The sequence below is a fragment of the Odocoileus virginianus genome, chromosome 12 (assembly GCF_023699985.2).
Source record: "Odocoileus virginianus isolate 20LAN1187 ecotype Illinois chromosome 12, Ovbor_1.2, whole genome shotgun sequence".
In the NCBI taxonomy this organism is placed as follows: Eukaryota; Metazoa; Chordata; class Mammalia; order Artiodactyla; family Cervidae; genus Odocoileus; species Odocoileus virginianus.
The window spans coordinates 44,458,822-44,485,029 of NC_069685.1; the positions used below are offsets into that span (position 1 = coordinate 44,458,822).

General features: G+C 42.0%; 1 protein-coding gene across 3 annotated transcripts in view; it reads left to right on the forward strand.

Moving 5' to 3' along the window:
• TMEM132D (transmembrane protein 132D) overlaps positions 1-26,208 on the forward strand; it is an 852,888-nt gene that overhangs the window by 540,771 nt on the left and 285,909 nt on the right. The window lies entirely within an intron of this gene.

Sequence of the window (26,208 nt, forward strand, 5' to 3'; positions counted from 1 at the left end):
GATAGTGAAGGACAGATAAGCTGGTGTGCTGCAGTCCATGGGGCCGGGAAGAGTTGGATACAACTTAGTGACTGAACAACAACAACCCACAAACAAAATAATCAAATAAGTGTGTTTATGGGATAGATACCTTATGGAAACAGATTTTCTTTTTGGCTGCACCACAGAGCATGTGGGATCTTAGTTCCCCAACCAGGGATTGAATTCAATCTCCTGCAGTGGAAGCTTGGATTCTTAACCACTGGACCACCAGGAAGTTCCCTGGAAACAGATCTTAAATTACAATTTTGAGTGCACAAGCAGTGTGACTGTCTTTATATTTTCTTGGACGAAGATAAAAGTTTCAGGAAAGCGTAAAAACTAACATTTGTAGAAACAACTCTGTAGACATAGCTTATTTCCATCAAAATGAACAGCAATATGGTTTTCTCATATTTGCTCTTGGATTTGTTAAGAAATAAAAATGTTCAGATATAACATCATCTTTAAATAGGACCTTATGTAGGGTGTTGAGGTGAGGTGCTTTAAGAAAGAGTCATTAGCAATGTGAAAAAGATAAAGATTTTATTCTTTTCTTCTACAGAAATCCAAGCTGCCTAGTTACCCAGACTAGGAAGGCAGATCCACACTACATGGTTGTTCAGGATCTAGATTCTTTCTAGTGTCTTGTTTTCTAGGACAGTGCCCACGTCCACATGGAAACAAACGGCCCAGCACCATCAAGCCCTTTCAGTTAGAAGGAAAGGAAAGAACAGGTGGCCGTTAAGGAAATTCCACTTATAGATGTGATCTTGGGGTTACACAGGTGATTTTTTTTCTCATCTTCCAGTGGATACAACTTAGTCACATGTCTGCAGCTAAGTGGTATTGGGTTATCCAGAAAGTTTGCTCAGGTTTGGCCAGTTCACAACCAATGAGCACTGAAGAGTTGATGCTTTTGAACTGTGGTGTTGGAGAAGACTCTTGAGTCCCTTGGACTGCAAGGAGATCCAACCAGTCCATCCTAAAGGGAATCAATCCTGAATATTCATTAGAAGGACTGATGCTAAAGCTGAAGCTCCAGAACTTTGGCCACCTGATGCAAAGAACTGATTCACTGGAAACAACTCTGATGCTGGGAAAGATTGAGGGCAGAAGGAGAAAGCGATGACAGAGGATGAGATGGTTGGATGGCATCACTAACTTGATGGACATGAGTTTGAGTGATCTCCAGGAATTGGTGATAGACAGGGAAGCCTGGCGTGCTACAGTCCATGGGGTCACAAACAATTGGACATGACTGAGCAACTGAACTGAACTGATATTATGAATGTAGCAGATCATAAACTCACCTTATGAATCAGGGTCCTATTATTAGCAGGAAGAAGGGAAATGAAATGGAGGAGACAGCAGTTTCTTCCACAACCACTTCCTCCAATCTCATCCTTTTCCCCCACCATCCCATGACTCACCTCTGTCCTTTGTTTGGTGTGCATCTCTATTTTATGCGAATGTGAATTAATTTTCATTTTACATAAAAAGCGACTTAGAACATAGCACATATTCATAATTCCTCCCCAGTGTGGTCTTAGCAACTCACCACCCCACCAAGTTACACTAGAATACCACCTCCTCATTCTTGCTCTTCTTCTTACTGTCAAAAGTCACAATCGGCCCCCCACTCCAGTATTCTTGCCTGGGAAATCCCATAGGCAAAGGAGCCTGGCAGGCTACAGTCCACAGCGTTGCAAGGAGTCAGACATGACTGAGCATGCACGCTATGAAAATGGATTAAAAAAATGGTACCTCAAATATTTTATAATAAAAGTTAATTTCTATTTTGAATTTCCTGTCCTACTTGGTGGTAGAAATTCTTAGATGATTTGGTGTACTCATATCCTCGATGGTATGCTTACATAGAGGACAGTGAATAGAAGACAGAGTCCTCAATGTCATATTTTTTTAAACACTTTACAGATATATAATTTACATTTTGTCACGTTCCCTGTTTTTGTGTACAATTCAGCATACATTTTGGCTTATGTACAGAATTATGTAACCATCACCACAATCCAATTTTAAACACCTCCGTCACCCCAAAAAGATCATGGGGAGCCTTTGAAGTCAATCTCCCTCTTCACCACCAGCCCCAGGCAGCTACACACTTAATTTCTGTTTAGAGATTTGCCTTTTTTGGACATTTCATATAAGTGGAATCATATAATATGTGGTCTTTTCAATGTTGTTGTGTTTCTAGCTGGTGTGCTGTTACATGTCACTGAGTGTGTTTAGGGCATCGTTTTAAATTTTTTTATTATTTAAAAGAAAAATGTTTTGGCTGCACAGTCTCTTCGCTGCAGTACATGGGCTTCTCTAGTTGCCCAGAGGCATGTGGGATCTTAGTTCCCTGAGCAGGTATCGAACTGAGGTCCCCTGCACTGGCAGGGATATTCTTAACCACTGGAACCAGGGAAGTTCCTTTAGGGCATCTTATGTGCACAGTTTAGCACAACAGAGACACCCAGCTCAAAGCATCATCAAATGCTGTTCCCCTGCTTCTGAACTCCTTCCCCTGGGAAACTCCTTCTGAACACTTCTCCCAACTCTGGGGGTGGCCCAGCTTTGGGAGTTCTCTATCACCCCTAGAAACTTCCACAGAAGTTTCCAAGAAATAATGCAGAATCTCAGAGATTTAGCTGTTTCTTTAGTTAGTGATCAGAGAGAAAAACACTTACTGTCATTTCTGAGCCAACTGATCTCAATAATTTTATCGACCAACCGGGTCCAGTCCTTGAGTTTCTGAGCAGTATTTCAGCCTAGCAGGCAGTCGTAATCACCTCTTTTCATGTTCTGGGTTTGTATCCCCAGTTCTTGCAAAAATGTATTGAAGGAAGCAGCAGCCAGCAGGGATAAAATCTCTTCATGTTTCTCAGCAGAAACCGTAATTGACAGTAATAGCTACAACTCCCAGCTCAGAGGCCAGTGTTATTTCTTTCCCCGCCCATCATTCTGAGATGGCAGAGTTTGATCAATGGTTTAGCGTTCTCGGCTTGTTACTGAAAAATGTGCAGTGCCACAAAACTGCTTTGAGATGGAAGCCGTTTAATTCAATTTGTAATTCTGCCTTGTTAACGAGGTGATGATGAAAAGCCTTGCTGCTTATTTCAGTATTAATTTTAAATGATGCTCCTGTCAAGGAAAGTATTTCTATTTGGTTGTGAGGTGGCTGTCTCTTCGGAGAAGCCTGACAGATAAGTGATTGAATTCTGGGATGATATTTATGTTTCCAGGGCTTCCCCGGAGGCTTGGTGGTAAAGAATCTGCCTGCCATACAGGAGCCGCAGGTTTGATCCCTGGGTTGGGAAGATACCCTGGAGAATGAAATGGCAACCTATTCCAGTATTCTGGCCTGGGTAATTCCATGGATAGAGGACCCTGGCAGGCTACAATCTATGGGGTCACAGAAGAGTCAGATACGACTTAGCAACTGAACAACAACAACAATTGATGTTTCCCAGGGAAGAGCGTGACCGTGGTTGGTACTTAGAGAACACCGCTTTGCTCCTTTTGTGTACATGTGTCACTGTGGGTTGTGATGGGCATTTTTGAGTGATGGATGTTACTGGACTCCACTGAAGGAAAACCACTTCAGTTTACCATGAGTTGCTGGCTGAAGTGTTTGAGCCAGCTGGAGTCTTCTTTATCTTCATGAAAGTACAGCCACTCAAGACTTCTCCAGAAGGGCTTTTGAAAAGTTTTTCAGGGTCAGGTAAAAGAAAGTAGTTTTCAATTTAGCCAAGTTTCTGAGAAGCAGCCTAGGGCAAGTATGTGAACTTTGTTTCCCTCAAAAAGAGAACACGAAGGCTGCAGTCTGGCCCTATGCCATTCCAATGGAAGAAGGTTAAGTATGCCTTCAGCAAATCCTGTATCATACTCTCAGCCACTCCTCAGACACAACCACCACTTTCCTGGAAAAAGACAAGAAAAATCCCCAGAAGCCACTACATCTAAGTGCTGGCCAGTGAAACAAATTGGCACAGCAGGGCTGATGGACATTTTCAACACAGAGCCGGTTGGTTTAGTCACTCACCTTCATTGATTCATTCACTCATTTATTAGCGGACACACTTTTGTACCCCTGCAGTCGCACACTCTGGGCAAAGATGGGCCATAGGACATAGCCCTTCCTTACAGAAACTCTGACAGCCAAGATCGGAAATCAGAAACTCACATCCACTGGCTGAGTGTGTCCCACAGATAGCACTTCTGTTGTCCAATGAGATTTTTTTCTTTTGAAATATAGTTGATTTATTTTTTTTTCCATTTATTTTTATTAGTTGGAGGCTAATTACTTTACAATATTGTAATGGTTTTTGTCATACATTGACATGAATCAGCCATGGATTTACATGTATTCCCCATCCCAATTACCCCTCCCACCTCCCTCTCCACCCGATTCCTCTGGGACTTCCCAGTGCACCAGGCCCGAGCACTTGTCTCATGCATCCAACCTGGGCTGGTGATCTGTTTCACCCTAGATAATATACATGTTTCGATGCTGTTCTCTCGAAACATCCCACCCTCGCCTTCTCCCACAGAGTCCAAAATTCTGTTCTGTAAAGTATAGTTGATTTAAAATGTTGTGTTAGTTTCTGGTGTACAGCCAAGTGGTTTTTTATATATATATATATATATATATATATATATATATATACACACACACACACACAGATATGTATATATACATACACAAAGAGCTGGACACAACCGAGAAACTAACAATGTATATATCAGTTCAGTTCAGTTCAGTCACTCAGTCATGTCCGACTCTTTGTGACCCCATGAATCGCAGCACACCAGGCCTCCCTGTCCATCACCAACTCCCGGAGTTTACTCAAACTCATGCCCATCGAGTCGGTGATGCCATCCAGCCATCTCATCCTCTGTCGTCCTCTTCTCCTCCTGCCCACAATCCCTCCCAGCATCAGAGTCTTTTCCAACGAGTCAACTCTTCTCATGAGGTGGCCAAAGTATTGGAGTTTCAGCTTCAACATCAGTCCTTCCGATGTATATATAGATATAGATAATAGATATACATGAATGTCTCTATATATGCATATCTATTTCCATTACAGTTTTTTACAGGATATTGAATACAGTTCTCTCTGCTATACTGTTGGGCCTTGTTGTTTATCTATTTTATATATGTTAATAGTGGTTTGTATTTGTTAATCCTATACTCCCAAGTTACCCCTCCCCCACCCTTTTTCCCCTTTGGTAGCGATAAGATTGTTTTCTATGTCAGTGAGTCTGTTTCTGTTTTGTAAATGAGTTCATTTATGTCATGTTTTAGATTCCACATATAAGTGACAGCCTATGGTATTTGTCTTGCTCTTTCGGACATACTTCACTTAGTATGATAGTCTCTAGATCCATCCACATTGTTGCAAATGGCATTATTTCATTCCTTTTTATAGCTGAGTGGTATTCCATTGTATACAAGTACCACACCTGTATCCATTCATCTGTCAATGGGCATTTAGGTTGCTACCAAGATGTGGTTCATGAAAATTCATTACACACCTTGTTTGAAAAATCAAGGGCTTTGATGTGAAAATCTAGGCTTCCAGCATCTTGAAAAATCAAAACAATCTGTAATGACTGAGTGACTGAGCACATATATGAGTGGCAAGCACATCATATCATCTGCTAATAATATTATTATTATGTCATTATTGTGTCAGTGTTCAAGTAGAAATAAATTCATTGAAGGAAAATAGTGAAATTACAAGAAGCATGCTAATGCAGAACCTTGAGATTCACTTTTCATAGGGTAAAGAGAAAAAAATAACCATGGAAAGAATAATGGTCTTATTAATCTATAGATATAATAATCAACAGTATACAGAACTTACAATGTGCTAGAATATATATATATATACACACACACATATATATAGTACATATGTAGGTATGAATATTAGGACATGTTAAATTATATAATTGTTTCACACAAATCCCACCATATGTGTAATATTAAGGCCCACATTTTACGAGCAAACAAGCTAAGATAAGAAGAATTTAAGTAACTTTCTCAACACTCAACAATAGTGTGGAGCTGAGGTTTAGAACACAGCCTGGCTCCTTGATCCTTATCTTCAACAGATGTACTCTGCTCTTATGTTGTTACTTAGTCACTAAGTCATGTCTAATTCTTTTGTGACCCCATGGACTGTAGCCCGCCAGGCTCCTCTGTCCTTGGAATTTTCCAGGCAAGAATACTGAAGTGGGTTACTGTTTATTTTTCCAGGGGATCTTCCTGACCCAGGAATCGAACCCGCATCGCCTGCATTATCAGGTAGATTCTTTACCACTGAGCCACCAGGGAAGTCCCCCCTCTGCTTTTATACTATATCCTGGACGGAAAAGGTTGCCCCAGATGAGATCAAGTGACAATAGGGGTTAGGGACTGGTGATCACAGAGTCACCGGGAAGAAGCATGAGGACCAAGGATAGTCCTTTGAAATCCACAAATGGGGGTGATAATGGACAGTCATATGGATTTGCTCCCAGCCTCTGTGCCTGCCCTCCCAGTGAGTACACCTGAGTTCTCCTCTGGAGGCTTGCCCTGACTCATGGCTCTACCACAGAGAGAAGAGAGGACATCAGGAATCTCTGACTCCTTCCACACATAATATCAGCATCAAATAAGATCATCGATATCATCTTTTCTAGATTCCACATATATGTGTTAATACAGGATACTTGTTTTTCTCTTTCTGACGTACTTCACTATATGACAGTCTCTAGGTCCATCCACATCTCTGCAAATGACCCAACTTCATTTCTTTTAACGGCTGGGTAATATTCCATTGTATATATGTACCATATCTTCTTTATCCATTCATCTGTTGATGGACATTTATGTTGTTTCCATGTATAAATAAATAACTAATAAGAACCTACTGTATAGCTCAGGGAACTCAACTCAGTGCTCTCCAGTGACCTAAATGAAAAGGAAAAATTATTTTTAAAGGTGATCTATGTATACATATAGCTGATTCCACCTTCATGGATCACAGCCTTGTCGTGGTGAAGCGGCTTGCATAACTCAATGATGCTATGAGCCATGCCGTGCAGGGCCATCCAAGACAGATGGGTCATAGTGAAGAGTTCTGAAAAACTGTGGTCCATGGGAGGAGGGAATGGCAACCCACTCCAGTATTATTTCCTGGAGAACCCCATGGACAGTATGAAAAGGCAAAAAGATACGACAATGGAAGAGGAGCTCCCCAGGTCAGACAGTGTCCAATATGATACTGGGGAAAGGCAGAGGGCAATTATTAATAACTCCAGAAAGAAATAAGCAGCTGGCCTGAAGCAGAAATGACACCCAGTTGTGGATGTGTATGGTGGTAAAAATAAAGTCTGATGCTATAAAGAACAGTGTTGCATAGGAACCTAGAATGTTAGATCCATGAATCAGGGTAACTTGGATGTGGTCAGGCAGGAGATGACAAGATTGAACATTGACATCTTAGGAATCATTGAACTAAAATGGATAGAAATGGGCGAATTTAATTCAGAAGACCATTATTTCTATTACTGTGGGCAAGAATCCCTTAGAAGAACTGGAGTAGCCCTCACAGTCAAAAAAGAGTCTGAAATGCAGTACTTTGGTGCAACGTCAAAAACGACAGAATGATCTCTGTTTATTTCCAAGGCAAACCATTCAACATCACAGTAATTCAAGTCTGTGCCCCAGTCTCTGATACCAAAGAAGCTGAACAGTTCTGTGAAGACCTACAAGACTTTCTATAACTGCTGCTGCTGCTAAATCACATTAGTCGTGTCCAACTCTGTGTGACCCCATAGATGGCAGCCCACCAGGCTCCCGTCCCTGGGATTCTCCAGGCAAGAATACTGGAGTGGGCTGCCATTTCCTTCTCCAGTGCATGAAAGTGAAAAGTGAGAGTGAAGTCGCTCAGTCATGTCCGACTCTTTGCGATCCCATGGACTAACACCCCCCAAAAAAGATGTCCTTTGCATCATAGGGGATTGAAACGCAAAAGATGGAAGTCAAGAGATAACCAAAGTAACAGGCAAGTTTGGCCTTGGAGTACAAAAGGAAACCGGGCAAAGGCTAACAGAATTTTGTCAAGAGAACATACTGGTCATAGCAAACCCCCTTTTCCAACAACCCAAGAGATGACTGTACACATGGACCTCACCAGATGGTCAGTACTGAAATCAGATCGATTATGTTCTATGCAGCTGAAGATAAGAAGCTCTGTACAGTCAACAAAAGCAATACCAAGAGCTGACTGTGATTCAGATCATGAGCTCCTTATTGGAAAATCTATTAGGCCATTCAGGTATGACCTAAACCAAATTCTTTATAATTATACAGTGGAAGTGATGAATAGATTCAAGGGATTCGATCAGGCAGACAGGATATCGGAAGAACTATGGACAGAAGTTCTTAACATTGTACAGGAGGCAGTGACCAGAACCATCACAAAGAAAAAGAAATGCACAGTTACTCATCTCAGTCGTTGTGACCCTAAAGATCCATACTCTAAACAGGTGGATGTGCTGTGTCCCAGTAGAACTTTGTGTACAAAAACAGAGAGAAAATCCTGATTCGCTCTTGCCTCTAGTTTGTCAGCCTCTGGTGTAGACTATATTCTAGAGGAGTTTATTGGTGTTAGAAACTACAGGAGCATCCATGCCTCCACAGCATAATAATCCCTGTCATTTTCCTCCTCAGCTGGTCCTCCAGCATCGCAGCTGGTGGTGAGATTCCGATGTGGGAGGTGTGGTCCTGATGCCCTAGGAGGAGGTCTTGATAGTCGCTGATGGCATGGTCCCTATATGGCATTTCTTAGTTTTTATTTTATTTTCAAACTTCTTATTTTATATTGGGGTATAGACCATCAACCACATTGTGACATTTTCGGGTGAACAGCGAATGGACTCCGCCATAGAAAAACATGTATCCATTCTCCTCCAAACTCCCCTCCCATTCAGACTGAATAGGACATTTCTTGGAAACTTGTTGGTGGGGTTTACACTTGAAATTTCCTGTAGTAGAAGAGGAATTACAATCCTCAATTATGTCATCAGGCTGTGTGTCTTCACATCCTTTCTCTTCATACATTTGACCTTGGACAAGTAACCTAGCCACTCTCTGCTTCAGTTTCTTCAGCATTTCCTGGAAATGGTAATATCTCTACTTCCAAGAGGTTTTTAGGAATTAAATGATCAAATACTTTGTATAGCATAGAGCAGATAGTAAATGCTCAAACTTTGTTAGCTCTTATAATTTTATTTATAGAGTATCATTAGTTCCAATATTAGTATGGTATTAATGAATGCACTGTGCTTAGTCATTCAGTCATATCCAACTCTTTGCAACCCCATGGACTGTAGCCTGCCAGGTTCCTCTGTCCATGGGATTCTCCAGGCAAGAACACTGGAGTGGTTGCCATGCATTCCTCCAGGGGCTCTTCCCAACCCAGAGATGGAACCCCAGGTCTCCCACATTGCAGGCGGATTCTTTACCATCTGAGTCACCAGGAAAGCCCAAGAATACTGGAGTGGGTAGCCTGTCCCTTCTCCAGGGGATCTTCTCAGCCCAGGAATTGAACCAGGGTCTCCTGCATTGCAGGTGGATTCTTTACCAGCTGAGCTACCAGGGAAGCCTTGTATTAATGAATGTGTTGGTATAAATATAGTACAGTATTAGCATGAACACTGGCATTAGTATTAGTATTGGGACTAGGGTAAGGGATAGTGTTGGTATATAGTGTTAGTTGATATTAGTGTTAGGGTTAGTATCAGTATTAGGGTTAGTATTAGAATTTGTGTTACCCTATGGGTCCTTGCCGCCCCTTCCCCCCGCCATGTCCTCTGCCTGCCTTTTGTCTGTGGAAAACTTTAGTCAAAGAATAAGTTTAATCAGAGGAATGGGAACGCACAAAAACAAAGGAAAACAAGTCAAAGGAAACCAAGTAATAATAACGTAGTAATTAAGCATAGTCAAGGACCTTTAGTTCCTTCATAAGGACTGTAGATAACATTCTGAGCCATATCCTGTGAGCTGTCTTACAGATGCTAAAACCCCAGGTAGGAGAAATTTAAGAAGTTAACTACGTGACGACCAGATTGTACCCACAACATAAGCTGCCACAATTCTAAGAACTGGCCTTAAAGAAGTGGAAACAGATGGACCCTGGAACTGAAGTTTGTGTGCATGCTAAGTCATTTCACTTGGGTCTGACTCTTTTGTGACCCTATGGACTGTAGCCCACCAGGCTCCTCTGTCCATGGGATTCTCCAGGCAGGGATAGTCGAGTGGGTAGTGTACCTAAAATAATCAAGATGATGCTGATCCAAGCACCAGTGACCAGTTTCAAGGTGACTGTCAGAGCTGACTGTGCCGTTTCTACATGTAGCCCCCTCCTACTGTCTATAAAAGTTCTTGCCCACTGGTTGTCAGGGTGCAAGTGGGCGTTTGGACAGACGTCTGCCCTCCCCCTTGCCCCATTGCTGACAGCTGAAATAAAACAAACTTTCCTTTCCACCAGCCTGGCCTGTTTATTGGTTTTGGAGCTGTGAGCAGCCGGACTTCCACACACTCTTTTGGTAACAGGATCCGTGTTAATTATTATATTAGGGTTAGGATTAGGGTTGGGGTTAATGTTGCTGTTAGTATTAGGGTTAGTATTTGTGTTAGTATCATAATTAGTGTTAGTATTTACAGTAGTGTTAGTTTGGGGTTTAGGGTGAAGGTTAGTGTCAGTGTTGGGTTTGGGGTCTAAGTTAGTATTAATATTAGTGTTGGATTTGGCACCAGGGTCAGCATTAGTATCAGTGTTGGGTTTTGGGTCAGGGTCAGTATTAATGTTGGTATTGATATTAGTATTTGTGGAACCAGTCCTGAGAAACAATCACGCTGCACTTTGGTCCCTGTTTCCATGATTGGTCAGGAGCATGTTCCATTGCAAGCATCAGAAACCCTGATGTAACAGGGGATTTACGGCTGTGTGCATCTCATAAATCAGTTTGTTACACAGGACTGAGCCACAGTGAACCGTCAGGAAGTGTTGTCCTAACAGGCCATTGTGTAGTGAGACCATCAGAGACAGAGACCCACAGGAACAGCGTGGGAACTGTGTACACCGCATAGTGGCCTATCTCCAGTGGAAATTAATTAATTAAGAGGTTCTAAAACTCACCCTGATGCACTGATCCTCTCTGAGCCTCTGAGCCAGCATGTCAGGGTTGATCCCAACCTCTTCCTCTTCTTTTCCTAATAGAGATTCTCTCTCCGGGGAGTCTGTTAAGTATGCACCAATTGCTGGCCCACTGCTCCCTGTAATACACAGTCATAAAATATGCAACAGAAGATATTGTTTGCCTTCTGAGCAAACAATTCAAGCTCTAAATTATTAAACCTGAAAATAAGAAAGAGAGACATTTTTAGCAGTTAATCTTGTCTCCTACCTCTCCCGTCAGTGCCTGGGAAATTTGATTTGTGTTTTCGACTAATTCTTGCTGCATATTTAAAGGAGAGGGAGATTGCAATCTTGTTCTCTTAAAAACCAACCAGACAGTCTGGTGGGTGGGAGATGAATGAATAATCTGTTTATTTTCAGGTCGCTGGGAATAACAAAGATACAAAACTGTTTTTCCCCAAATGTTGCACTAGATCTATAATCCAGTAAGTTTAAGAAGCACTTTAACCATTTAAAATGTTCATTGAGATGCAGAGAGGGACAGAGCTGCAGTTTCAGATGATGTATATACATTACAGACAATTTGAGGTGAGTGGAATGGTTTCCGACTAAGAGTCCATCAACACATGCTGTCTTGGGAAAGAGCGATAATTGGCAACTTTTTTGTATTTTCGAAGAATTTAAGATAGAGCGTGACACCTTAAAATGGAAGCATAAACACTTGCACTCTAACATGGGAGGAAGTATAGGAACTTTTTTCCCAGTGCATTAAGACTGTTTTGTATGTACAAATCACCTAGAGATTGTGTTCAGATGATGACTCTGCTCCAGGAGGTCTGGAGCAAGCTTGAGAATGTTCTTTTCAACCACTTCTAAGAGATGCTGGTCTGTGGACCACACACTTGAGTAGCCAAGGTTCATCCTTGAGGAAAAAATGGAATGATAACCTGATGTGTACCTTCTATCCATAAATAGAGCCAGGAAAGCAAAGTGTTGCCATGTCACTTGTTTCCTAGGAACCCACGGATCACCTTGACTTTTTAGATATTTTGACCTGCAGAAAAGACAAAAGCATGGTCTAAATCCCCATGAGTTCTACTGAATGTTAATTTCTTGGAGATTTACACCCAGACAGCTTTGTGGAGCCCTTCCTGTTGTGATGCAGTTTGTTGCCAGCTGTCTTTTGTCTGTTTTCCATTGTTTGTTTTCTCCTTTTGGTTTTAAGTCACTCTTACAGTTTCGATAAGCTCTTTTAAATTTTCAGTAGTTGACTTCGCAGCCGAATGTTGCATTTTCATACCTGAGGTTTTGCTAATCAAGCTATCTCCCGGATACTTTCAGTGCGACTCTTTGTCGGCACCTCCTTGTTTCTCGTGACAAGCATGTCCTGTAGGAGTGTTGGGAGCACATTGTTGAATCTCTGTATTGGTGCGTCATCTCTGTTTGCCGTTTGGTCTTGAGTTTGATTCTATGAAAGCCTATACTTTTGCTGGTTTTGCTGCTGTTGTGCTGGATCTTCATCGCAGTGTGCAGGCTACTCTCTAGTTGCAGTGCTCAGGCTTCTCGTTGTGGTGGCTTCTGAGCTCGGGCTCTAGAGCATGGGCTTCCAAAGTTACGGTGCACAGGGTTAGTTGTTCCATGGTGTAGTGACCCAAGGATGAAAGAGTAGATAAAACCAAGGAGGGTCTTGGAATGCAGGACAAAAACCAGACCCTTATAGTCTTTCCCTCCCCCATACTGGAACTATTAACAGATTGCATGTCCTCCTGATCAATATATCCTGTCTCCCTTCCTATCCCTTAGGAAGAAGGTATTTGCCTTACTCTTCCCCAACCCAGTATACATGCCTCATCCAATCAGCAAACGACCCATAAGACCCCTATCCCACTCCTTGTACCCTGGGAACAAAAGTGGACTAAGGACCCATGTTCAATGTCAGTTCTCCCTTGAGCTGGCTTGCTGTTTTCCCAGAGTCTCCCGCACTGATAAACTTTATTCCCTCTCATTCTGTCTCATGTCTGAAAATTCTTTTCCAACCCGCGCCTGAACCAAGACACACGGCAGGTGGAATCTGCACCAGACAGGGGCCAAACTCGTGTGCCCTGCATTGGCAGAGAGATTCTTAACCACTGCATCACCAGGGAAGTCTGCAAACCAGACTTTCTTCTGTCCCTGGATACCTGGCTTTTGGGGGAATGTACAGTCTAAACATGTCTTCACCCCAACTCTCATATTTCACTCTTTCAAAAAACTCCATATCGTGAAAAGTGGCCGATTTTCTCAGTTACATACAAGGTTGACAAACTCAAGATGCCATGGTGTGAAAATTGACCTAGCCTAGCGTTTTTACCTACAACGAAAGTGATGCATACAATCATGGAAAAGTAAAGATTTCTAGTTAATAGCGCTTCCTAGGGTTAATAATTAGGGTCTCCTCTTCTCTCTGGTTCAATTGAATCAATATTTTCTTTAACACTTGAGGTTTAGGACTTTATGTTTTCCACTCTCAAGCAGTACAGTGCAACAGTGGGTAGCCTATACTTTTCCACTTCACAGATCACCTTACCTGTAAACTGCCCTGCTAAAGGGATCTCGAGTCCAGCACTACTGGTCAATATGATGGACAAGTGACAATTATTATTTTTGCTGGAGCAAGTCTCTATACTGTAGGTATTGCCTAGAAATGGTTTTTCAGGGATGATTACAGAAAATACTTGGTAATTGAATACCCCTTCTCAGTTTAATGGGCTGGAAAGAATTTAAGTGCTCAAAAAACTGTGATCTGATGTTCTAATCTTGACTTAAATGATAGTGGCTTGAAAAGTGGCAAATTTCAAAGGAAGAGTCTTGTAAACTGGCTTCTGAATTGACATTTGATTATCAGTTAGAAGGGTTTGATATTTAAACTGACTCTTGAATATTTTAGCATTGAAGTTCTTTTTCAGTAGCAGAATGGAAATTTCAATTGTTACTGAAATCTCGTAGACTTTTACAGTACTTCAACCACCAACAAGTTTCTCCAAGAGCATGGTGCCGTGTTTAAGATGATGGATTCTGACCCATCAATTACACTCCTGAGTGAATTATACTCCAGAAGAAACGGGTGCATGTATGGTACCAGAAGATAACATGGCCCAAACTGGCAGACTACTGAAATACCCTTCAAGAGTAGAATGAAGAAATTCCAGTGTAGTCACACAATGCAACACAATACTGCTATGAGAATTAATGATCCGTGATTGTACTCAACAAGAGGGATGAGCTCATGTTAAATGAAAGGAGCGAAACATAGGAGAATCCACACTCTGTCATTTCATTTACATGAAGTACCAAAACAGGGAAACCGAATCTATGCTTTGAAGCAGGAGGGCATGGCAACCCATTCCAATATTCTTGCCTGGAGTATCCCATGGACAGAGCAGCCTGGCGGGCTACCGTCCATAGCGTTGCAGAGTTGGACATGACTGAGTGATGTAGCAGGCATACGTGCATCCCTTAAAAGGTCAGGTACGTGATTAGGGCTTCCCTGGTGGCTCAGAGGTTAAAGCGTCTGCCTGCAATGTGCGAGACCTGGTTTCGATCCCTGGGTCGGGAAGATCCCCTGGAGAAGGAAATGGCAACCCACTCCAGTACTCTTGCCTGGAAAATCCCATGAATGGAGGGGCCTGGTAGGCTACAATCCATGGGGTCGCAAAGAGTACTGTTGGGCCGAAGGGCAGTTTCCGGAGAGGAATGTCTGGGATGTTGTTAATTTCCTGTCACTTGATTCTGTTGCTGACTACCTGACTAATTTTATGAAAATTTGTCAGGCTCTGCCTCTCTGCCTTGTGGACTTTCGTGAGGGTGTAATATTCTTCATGACAAAGTTTAAACAATTATAAGGGAATCAAACCAACACCAGAGCCAGACTGCCAGGAATCAGATACTGGGTTTTCACTCCAGAGCCACAGAACCTGAGGAAACTTTTGTAACTGTGCTGGGTTTACATTTCCTTACAAGCAAAATGGGAGTCGTAAGAAGAATCTACCTCAGAGATGGCAGCAAGCACTCTGGAAGCATTTGTTAAATAAATTATTTAAAAAAAAAAAAAAAGAACAAAGGAAAAAAAAACAAAGAATGTATCAACCTAATGGTAATGAAAAGCTGTGATTCCAAGACAGGTGATTGTTTGAAAGGATAGAAGTGATTTCCAGTGTTCTCAGAGGCAGATAATTCTTTTGTGAGTCATTCAGAGCCAAATCGCCCTCATTTGCTAGGTTTTCTGGGTAACTTTATCACTGTTTATTGGTTTGTCTATGAGTTTCTATGAGGAAAGTAACAAGGAGTCAAATACCACAGGGCATAGTTGCGCTTAGAGATAACTGTGTTGTAAAAAGAAAGTACAGGTGTTCAGAAGATGATTTCAGACACAATTTGTGTGTGTGTGTGTGTGTGTGTGTGTGTGTGTGTGCTCAGTCACTCAGTTCTGTTCAACTCTTTGCAACCGCATGGACTGTAACCCTCCAGATTCCTCCGTCCTTGGAGTTTTCCAGGCAAGAATACTAGAGTGGGTTGCCTTTTCCTCTTTCAGGGGTTCTTCCTAACCCAAGGATTGAACCTGCATCTCTTGGGTCTTCTTTGGATTCCTTCCCACACATTAAGCTTCTGGAATTAACCATGAGTTTCCATTGTATCTTCTACCTCTCATGACCTTACGGGGGTGATTAAATAGCCAGGTGATTTATATCAAAGTTGCTTCCAGTGAACGAGACTCCACCTTTCAATGCAGGGGGTTCAGGTTTGAAAACTGTGCAGAATGTCTTAGCTTCTTTTTATTCTTACTGAATGCAAACTATTAAGCCTGTAATTTAACCGCCTACGCTTATCCACATGTGTTAGTGTGGGTATCTGTGTGTAATTGTGTGCAGGGCTGTGAACAAATTCAGATATGGGCTGAACAAGACTGAAAGAATGTTTCCACAACATTAAATCACATGTTGCAATGAAAACCATCTCCAGGATAACACATTTTCATCGTTTATTACCCATAATCAGGTTTATTAAATGTAATCCATTGATTGAATTAAAGGCATAGTCTAAGGAGACCTATCTGAGTGCACCAATGTTCCCAGGCAATTATCTCCCTGCAACATCCAAGGGCATGTTGTGATTGAAACGAACACACTCATTGTTTTTATTTGTTTCTGTCTCTGAAGCTGCTTAAGACATTTATTTCAAAATTTACTCCATCCACCTCTGCCATTTGTGTCGACTGAACTTTTCCAAAGGTAGGCGAGTCCTCACTGAAAACATTCAGCCAGCAGTAATGGTGCTGATGGCTACCTTTGAAAATAGCTCCACTCTGCCACAGTTCACCGAGCCTCTATAGCGAGGAAATGGGATCCTGAACATAGCTGAATGGAGAATGGGGGCGGCATTCTTCCATTTAGAGCTGGCCTGTTCTGCTTCAGAGCAGAGAGCCCTAAGAGGCAGCTAGCAGAGCATGGACAGACCCTATTATTTCATTTTCTGTTTCAGACGAAGCTCTTTAGCTTTCAGCTGCCTTTGACATTATTTGTCTCAGGTTCCCCCCAAAACTTTTGATTAGCTCCTGAGAAATAGACTCTTAGCTATGGAGAACTTTGAAAGTGTGTGTGTATCAGGACACAGCCTGACCACAGCTTTCAATTAGCTTGAAGAGTGCTGGGTGGCAGGACTGCCCTCAAAGTACTGGATAACTGAAAGTAGCGTTGCTTTGATCAACTTTGGAATATCCATGTTAGACCTAGAATATGGCCTCAAAGGCTGAAATTGCCTGCCTCTGCAGAACTGAATATATGATGTGCATGGTCTTGCCCTTAAAATACCGTCACAAATTTTAATTAAAATACCCTTTGAGGTTTGGAGCACCTGATTGTTCTCCACTATATTTTAAAGTTTCACTTTGAGAAAATGATTATTTTGTTGTGACCTTAAAAAAGAAAAGAGGTTGTAGTGATCATTAAATGTCATGAAGAGAGACCTGTGCAGATATTTCAGGATATTGTGCAGTAGGAGCAGAAACTGATAAGTTTGCAAAATAATGTTGGCTTTGAAGACGGTGACGGTAGTTCAGACATTCTTTGGATGTGAACACTTCACTGTTCATGTATTTATACCTACTTCACTCCACTTTAAGATGACTTAAAGTGGCTTGTTGACCATAGTTAATCATAGAAAAGATAAAATATAAAGAATTAGGGAGTGAAAGGAAAACACAGATGGAAGCAGGAAACTTAAGTAATGATTCATAATGGAAATAAACACCACGTGGTTCTTCACAGTTGCAGGGGGCAAACCAGATGCTTCTTTCTAAACATCCTAATGGTCAACAGATCAAAGAATGCAACCAAGTAAAAGATTCAAAGTGACCACAAAATGAATCCAAACCAGTAACTCAGGGATGCACAACTTCTCTTGGTAACAGGATCTGGGTGGAGGTTTTATGCTGATCCTCAGAGATCCCCACCATATGGAATATGGTGGACCATGCCCTTGGCAATATCTCAAATATTGGAAGAATATTTCATTTTTAATTCTACTATTTCATTTAAGAATTCTTTTTTTTTCTTTTTTTTTCCATTTATTTTTATTAGTTACAGTAGTTTTTGTCATACATTGAAATGAATTAGCCATGGATTTACATGTATTCCCCATCCCGGTCCCCCCTCCCACCTCCCTCTCCACCCGATCCCTCTGGGTCTTCCCAGTGCACCAGGCCTGTTTATAATAGCCAGGACATGGAAGCAACTAGATGCCCATCAGCAGACGAATGGATGAGGAAGCTGTGGTACATAAACACCATGGAATATTACTCAGCCATTAAAAAGAATTCATTTGAATCAGTTCTAATGAGATGGATTAAGAATTCTTAATGTAGGTTGAGAACATAATGCATTTACTCTTCCCTTTTCCGGAATGCTATTCTCTAAGATGTCCCCATAGTTTATATCTCTCTTGAATTATGATTTGTTTGAAATGCCTGATGTCCAGAGAAGGCTTGTGTGTTAGTTTTCTGGAACTACCACAACAAATGACCACAGACTAAGTGGCTTAAATCACATGAATTTATTTATTTTCTCATAGTTCTAGAGGCTAGAAATATGAACTCAATGATTGATTTCTTCTGAGACCTTGCTCCTTGATTTCTACCTGGCCATATTCTCTTTCTGTCTTCAATTGTCTTTCCTCTGCATGAGTGTGTCTGTTTCCCAGTCTTCTCTTTTTATAAGGACACAAGTTGTTTTGGATTAGAACACCCTACAGACCTCATTTAAGCTTAATGTCTTCTTTAAAGACCATATCTTCCCAAAGAGTCACATTTTGAAGTACTGGCAGTGGGAAGGATAGGACTTGAATATATGAAAATTGAGGGGACATCATTCAGTCCATAACATCTTTTCTTGTTGTTCAGTATCAAGTCGTGTCCATCTCTTGGAAACCCCATGGACTGCAGCACGCCAGCCCTCCCTGTCCTTCACCATCTCCTGGAGCTTGCTCAAACCCATGTCCAGTGAGTCAGTGATGCCATCTAACCATCTCATCCTCTGTCATCTGCTTCCCTTCCTGCCTTCAATCTTTCCCAGCATCAGGGTCTTTTCCAATGAGTTGGCTCTTCACATCAGGTGGCCAAAGTATTGGACCTTCAGCTTCAGCCTCGTTTACCATTCCCTTCTCCAGCTGACCACGTTTTGTCAGAACTCTCCACCATGACTTGTCCATCTTGGGTGGCCCTGCAATGTATGGCTCATAGTTTCGTTGAGTTACACAGGACTGTGATCCATGTGATCATTTTGATTAGTTTTCTGTGATTGTGATAACACCTTCTATGCCTACCGTATTAAAAGTGGGGCCTCTATCCCCTCCCTTTGTTATGTATTCTTCAGAGCTTTGCTCTTAGATAAGTTTCCTTGGAAACGGACTTTAAGGAAAAGAGTTGACTGCAGAAGTTTTACTGGTGAGGCTGTGGGGAAATACACTTATTAGGAAGTGGGAGAGGAGGGGATGGGAGAAGGGGATGCTGACCTCCAATTCAGGTGAGGCTTCAATTGATCCAGGTGATTCTAATATGCTCTCCAGGAGAGGACATTGATTTAAGTGGTCCCTTTGCCACCTTTTGGTGGTCTAAGCAGTTTAGTTTCCTTGTATTCAAAAATAGCGGTTCTTAATCATGACTTTATATTTGATTGATGCAAGGCAATTTTTTAAAACCCAGAGACATGCCCAGTGCACACTCCAGAAAGATTAAATCAAACTATGGGAGGCATGAGTATTACTTGGCAATGCAGGTGATCCCCAACATGCAGCCCACGTCATAAACCTCTGTTCTGAAATGACACCCATCTTGAGTCTGCAGCATAGACACAAGTGCAGATGTTTGGCCTGAATCACAATCTCTCGTGATTAGGCTATTTGTAAAGTACTCTGTGTTTACTGACTGCTGTACTGAATAATTTATTGAATTATCATAAGGCTGAGCATAATACATTTGATGCTGGTTTATCATCTCCTTTACGTGAAGTGGCAAATGACTGTTGGATCTGTTGTGGCAGAAATGGTGAGAGAGAAAGGAAGCTGAAGGGCACCCACGTTCCCTGTGTGTTGTGCTGTGGCTGACATTTATGTCGCTTTGAGAATTCCTCTGGTTGGCCATGCAAAGGCAAAGCTGTTCTTTTTTGTTTGTTTGTTTACTTGGCAGTGTTGGATCTTAGTTGAGGCACCGAGGATCTTCATTGCAGCACACAGATTTCCCTAGCTGCAGCACATAGGCTTCTCTAGTTGCAGAGTGCAGGCTTCTCTCTGGTTGTGGTGCGTGGGCTCCAGAGTGTAGGGACTTAGTTACCCCACAGCATGTGGGATCTTAGTCCCCTGACCAGGGATTGATTCTTAACCACTGTACTACTGGGGAAGTTCCCGCCTAGCTATTCTAAGTGACTGAAGTACTATTGGTCTGCCCAGGTAGGTAGAGTGCCAGGTAGGAGTTGTTATGATGTTTCCTGAAGCTGGGGTATGTGTTAGTGGTTCCCCAGGAGTGACCTGAAGCCCCACCCACGTAGAGGTTTTAAAGTATTATACTGCACTTCACTGCTACCCTACCAGCTTCTATCCTCCTTCTCTAACGCTTCCTGAAATATCGGGTGAGTGAGTCGTTTACATCTTATAAGCCAAACTATGTTAAGTAGGTTTGGGGCAAAATGAGTGTCCTTCTTGCTGTCACTTACCAGGCCTTGCGATGCAGTCACCAAAAGGAAATAACCACAGGCAACCTGAAAATGCCCAGCACAGCTCTTGGGTCCCAGTGAGGATTTGACTTTCTCAAAACAAAGCTGCGAGTCTGTCCCGTGCCTCTCTTCTCCCCAGCACTGGTTCTAACTTCTCACCTAGAGACCTCTTGTTCCAACCATCTCTGAATCCCCTCCTACTCTTAGCCCAAAGCATCTACTCTGGACAGAATGATGTCCCTCCCTCTCCAAGATTCATGATGAGGTCCTCAGCCACCACTGGGACTGTATTTGGAGACAGGGCTTTAGGAGGCAATTAAAGTTAAATAAGGTCATAAGAGCAGAGCCCTCATCTGATAGGATTAGTTGTCTTTGGACAATTCTTTGGGGACTGGGGGAAACGCATTCTTACACATTCTGTTTGCTTCTTTAAGGTTTTCATTTCTTTCTTTTACTTATTTATTTTTTAAATATTTTCCTAAGACTCTAGACTTTTGAAATTTAATAGCCAGGAAGGAAACTCCATTCATTCTTTGTTTCTCAGAAGCACTAAGCGCCCACTAGTCTCTCTGCCTGATAGAGTGAAAGGAAGAGAAGAGGAAAATCAAGAAAATAGCCAGTTAATTTCTTTTTCAAAAATGTTACCCTCATGTGGCTTGGCTTCATTTTGTACCTTATAGTCCTTAAGAATCCTGCTTGATACTGTCACAGTGGGCCCATGACACGCATCTGTCAGAACCTGTAGAGCCTTACAGTATGGTGAGCCTTAAATCATGTAGGAAGTCAGAGCAGAGCATCTCAGGAAGGAATGCAGAGTGTGATGAGACCATTTAACTGTGTTACAAATGTATAAAACAATGTCTTCCTCCCCATAACCGAAAACTCCAGTCTTATCACGAGAAGAAACATCAGACATATTTCAGTAGTGGAGATATACTACAGAATATTTTAGCACTATGCCCCAAAACTGGTACGGTCATCAGATGCAAGGAAAGTCTGAGAAGCTTTTACAGCCAAGAAGAGCTAAGGAAATGCAAAAGCTCGATATTTTGTAGAAACCTGGATGGGATCCTGAGCAGAAAAAAATGTTAGATTAAAACTAAGTAAATATGGATAAATTATGGACTTCAGTTAATAATAATGTATCAATATGGGCTTATTAATTGTAACAAATTATTGTTGTTGTTCAGTGGCTAAGTCAGGTCTGACTCTTTGTGACCCCATGGACCGCAGCACACCAGGCCTCCCTGTCCCTCACTCTCTCCCAGAGTGGTCAAACTCATGTCTAGTGAGTCTGTGATGCCATCCAACCATCTCATCCTCTGCCACCCTCTTCTCCTTTTGCCTTTGATCTTTTCCAGTATGGTCAATTGTAACAAATATACCTTAGTAATCTAAGATGTTAATTATTGGGGAATCTCAATGTTGAATATATGGAAATTCTCTGAAATGTGTTCTCAGTTTTTCTGTAAATCTAAAACTATTCTAAAAACTAAAGCCTATTTAAAGAAAAAAGAATGGATGAACCAGATCTTTGCTTTCTAGAGTTAATATAAATATGACTTGGATGACACCAATAAGAAACAGGAAGTGTTTATTACATGCCAAGAAATTTCTACCTAATATTTTTTTAACAAATTCATCATGCTCATTGTAAGACTTCTCTATTTTTATGAGGCCCAAATGTTTATCACTTAAATATAGTTATGATTGGAAGGGGGCTTGACAGGTGGGGTAGTGGAGGGGTAATAAATTAGGCTGGCAGGAAAAGGAAAGAGTTAGTCGCTCAGTCTTGTGTGACTCTTCGCGACCCCGTGGACTGAAGCCCACCAGGCTCCTCTGCCCATGGAATTCTCCAGATAAGAATACTGGAGCAGGTGGTCATTTCCTTCTCGATGGGGTCATCCTGACCCAGGGATCAAACCTGGGTCTCCTGCATTGCAGGTGGATTCTTCACCATCTGAGCACCGAGGAAGCTGGTGGAGGACTGGGAGGACTTGTTCACATAAGTGATGCCATGAAGTCATTTTCCACAGTGCAGTCAGATGCATGTATCTACTTAAAGAAAACGTGGTGTGCTAGACTTCTCAGGTTGCTCTAACTAAGTACCATAGACTGGGATTAAACAGTAAACATCTATCTCTCACAGTTTGGGAGATGGGAATGACTAAGATCAAGGTGCCAGTATATTCAGTTTCTGGTGAGGACCCTTTTCCTGGTTTATAGATAGCTTCTCCTGGCTGTGTCCTTACCAGTGACAGGGGCCAGGGAGCTCTCTGCAGACTCTTTTAAAAGGACACTAATCCCATTCATGGGGGCTCCCCTCATGATCTAATCACCTCCAAAGTTCCCATCTCCTAAAACCATCACATTAAAGGTTGGGGCTTAACAGATGAATTTTGGAGGGCCCCAGACATTCAGTCTCCAGCACTTGGCATCTGACTTTCTAAATATTTGCAATAGAATGGTGCCTTAGTAGGTTGGTCTTTCTAACAATGAGAGGGTTCCTGTTTGTATTTGTTCCCTATGGCCTCTGTAACCAGTTACCACTAAAGTGAGACTTAAAGCCAGAAGCTTGCAGTCAGTCTTACTGGTGTCCACAGGGCTAGTCACTTCTGGCGAGTCTGATGGAGAAACTGTTTCCTTGTCTTTTTGAGCTTGTAGAGGTCCCTGTGTTCCTTGGCTTATAACCTCTCTTTCCATCTTCAAACTCACCCCTCCAGTTTCTATCATTGTCACATGACCTTCTCTCTCTCATGGGGAAATCTCCCTCTTATGAGAACACTTGTAATGACATTTAGGACCTGGCTAGATAATCCAGGATAATCTCTTCATCTCAGGAGCCTTAACTTAATCGCAGCTGCTTAGCCATATAAGGAAGCATTTGCGGGTTCTGTGGATTAGGATGTAGATATTTTTGGGAGTTGTTATTCAGCTTGACCACACTGGTTCTTAGTTGAAAGAAATATTGGGGATATGATAGAGAAGAAAGTGACAGCAGTAATGCATTCTTTTCTACATGCCCCACAATCTTCATTTCTGCCTGTGACACCTATCCATCCATGGCCCCAGCCAGCAGCAGACCTTCCCTGCTCCCAAAGCCTGGCCAGGGGCTGACAGCAACAGCCCCTTCTTTCTTCTCAACCACTGAGGGATACATTGTATCACATGCTCACACTCTCGATACATTAACTACCACTGCAACAAACATGTGGTAGAGTCAGGGTCTGGGCTGCAGAATGTATGTTGGCCCAACAGCAAGTGTCCTAGTGCTCATGATCATGACTTGGCAAGATAATGTGGGGGCAGATAAGTTGTTCAATGTCTCTTGATACCCCCACAACACTGAGCCACATTTAGCAGGTAAGTGTAGAGACGTACAGGCTCCAGTATTTTTCTGTTTCTAATCAGTGCCCTACCACCATCACCACCACCATCGTCATAATCACGATTATCAATTATCATCACCACCATCATCACTATCACCACCATCATTATCGTTATCATCACCACCTTTGTCATCATCATTGTCATGACCAAAATCTTTTTTAAAGATCAGATGGTTCATGTTACTTTATTTTGTAAAACTTTTATGTAGAAAAGCAAACTCATAAAATCTGGAAGGAAGAGCATATACTTTATCTACTAAGATTAAGACCTGGGGTGGGAGGAAGGCTTAAGAGATAGGGGATGTATGTATACGTATAGCTGATTCACAGTGTTGCTCAGAAACTAACACAACATTGTAAAGTAATTACACTCCAGTTTTTAAAAAAAGACCTAATGGAGGCCCTTCATGGACAAGGCTGATTATTTAAGTTGTTCTACAGGAAGGAGCTCTGGACCCCAACTTCATTCTATTAACAGTGCCATGGCTGACATGAGCTGTCACTTCAGAGAGAAGGGGCAGTGCACTAATTCACACAAGCACCATACAGACCAACTCTGCTCAGAGACCATGATGTCAAAGGTCAGGAGGATTCTCCAGAAACCTTTATCACTTTCAGAGCTTCATGGAAATATAGGGTGAAACATCCAGTCTCTAAGTTTCCTTGAAGACATTGCAAGCCATTTGTGCCGAACCTGGTCTGAAGACGTATTTGTTTGGCCTGCATGTTGGTTTTAAGAAATTTAAAAAAAAAATTATACATGTTTAATCAGTTATTCATGTTTAATAATAAGGAGCTTTCAATTTTTTTTTAAAAGGATTTTTCTCTTAAAAGGATTAGAAGATCTGCCAATACTGCATTTTTTTTCAGAACTTTCTCCAGTTGTCAACAGTCTCTACCACTACTGTTTTCCTTTAGCTCACTGTGCCCCCTCACTGTGTGACCTGTTTCATCTTTGTAGTGTTTGAAACTGGAGTTCTTTTTCCCAATACTATACCCTTATATGTGTCAAATAAAAAGAGAGCTTACAAGCACGCTAAAATTACTTGATCTCACCTGGCTTTAATCTTTTCCTGAGAGAAGCTTTCCCCTCCCTTTTCCTGTTTGTAGCTTAAGATGGCTGTTCATGCTTTTGGCTATTCTCTTTGCTGCTGGAAAATTCAGTTGTCATGTTTCATATCACTTTCATCTTGCAACAATCTTTGCAAATTAGCCTTCTGGCAGATAGAGCCCCGACTGTTTAGATCTGCCCCAAGTTGCCTCTCAACAGTAAGGCGGGACATTTAAAGAATAAATGACAGAGGGGCACTGGCTCCTGTGGATCCGATCCAGCTACCTGTGAGTGTTTAAACATGATGGGTTAATCTTGTGATTGCATTCTCCAGAATTCTAGCAAAGATTAGTATAGTGTGCCGTTACCTGAATTTCCTATCTAATTCCCCTGACAATTCTCAGATATAGAACTGCTAATACAACAAGACTGAGATCTGAATTAAAAAAAAAAAGAAAAGAAAAACATGAGGAACAGATAATTTTTATCGAGTTAGATTTTTTTTAAACTGGGTCATTGATTGAGGGGATAGTTACCATTAAAACACTGGGGTTGTATATTTCAAATGACAAAAAGATGTAGGCAGGTACTCTGTGCCTGATGTGATGGCTAAATACCCACTGAGGTCTCCTCCTTCTACCTTCCTGCTGTGCCATCTCTCCATCATGAGACGGCAGCTGCACCTCCAGACATCACACATGCATTCCAGGCAAGAAAGAGGAAGAAGGGAGGGTGAAAAGTGTATGACCTCTGACATTCTAGCCCTCTATCAGGGATATTCTTGTTTCCTGGAAGCTACAAAAGAGATTTCCAGAAATAAACACATAACGGTCCTTCCGCTCTGCCATCTCCCGCCTCCTCTCCCTCGTCCAGTCAGTAACTCTTCTCGCCTGTTCCCTCAGTGCCAGCCCTGTATGCCAACTGTGGTACTGTACTACTGTGCATTTCAAGATCCTGGGAGATGAAAGATGTTTTCTTTATTTTTCCTGTTTGTTTTTTATCTATTATTAGTGTGAAAAGGATTATAAACCTAGTGCAGCTACAGTATATAGCTGATCGCTTTTGTTGGGTATCTGTGTGCGTTAATGCCTCAGCCATGTCCAACTCTTTGCAACCCTGTAGAGTGTAGCCGGCCAGGCTCCTCTGTCCACAGGGTTCTCTAGGCAGGAATACTAGAGTGGGTTGCCATTCCCTTCTTCAGGAGATCTTCCCTTCCCTTCTTCAGTCAGGGATTGAATCTGGGTCTTCTGCATGGCAGACAGACTCTTTACCATCCTTGCTAGGCTAACCTTGTTGGACTTACAAACAAG